Source organism: Sinocyclocheilus anshuiensis, unplaced genomic scaffold, assembly GCF_001515605.1.
Source record: "Sinocyclocheilus anshuiensis isolate Anshui unplaced genomic scaffold, SAMN03320099.WGS_v1.1 scaffold1049, whole genome shotgun sequence".
NCBI lineage: Eukaryota > Metazoa > Chordata > Actinopteri > Cypriniformes > Cyprinidae > Sinocyclocheilus > Sinocyclocheilus anshuiensis.
In genome coordinates, this window is record NW_015557197.1 from 1,451,147 (window position 1) to 1,451,510 (window position 364).

At 42.6% G+C, this 364-nt stretch overlaps 1 long non-coding RNA gene across 1 annotated transcript in view; it reads right to left on the minus strand.

Moving 5' to 3' along the window:
• LOC107678827 (uncharacterized) overlaps positions 1 to 364 on the minus strand; it is a 52,714-nt gene that overhangs the window by 4,403 nt on the left and 47,947 nt on the right. The gene's annotated exons all lie outside the window — the stretch shown is intronic.

Genomic DNA, 364 nt, shown 5'->3' on the forward strand with positions numbered 1-364 from the left:
TGGCATGTTCCTCCTCCATGACACCCACAGTGAATGGTGAATCAGCCAGCAACAAGGCAAAGTCAATGTATTTTTCCAGAGTCCATTGAGGGGTATTGCGTGGCATTAAATGAGATAAATTTTTTCCAAACCATAACGGAAAATGTCCTTAAGGAACGTTTCATTAAAATCTACTAGGTGACAAAGCCCACAAAAGTCCTCCACATACTCCTCAATGGAGTGATTACCTTGACGGAGGCGAACTAAGCGATCTGCTGGGTTCATTTTGAGGTCATGTATTCTGTAACGATCAGTCCACTGAAGGCGAGTTGAAGTGAGAACCCAAGTGCAGTTTATTTACAGTGTGATCCAAACATCCAAACAA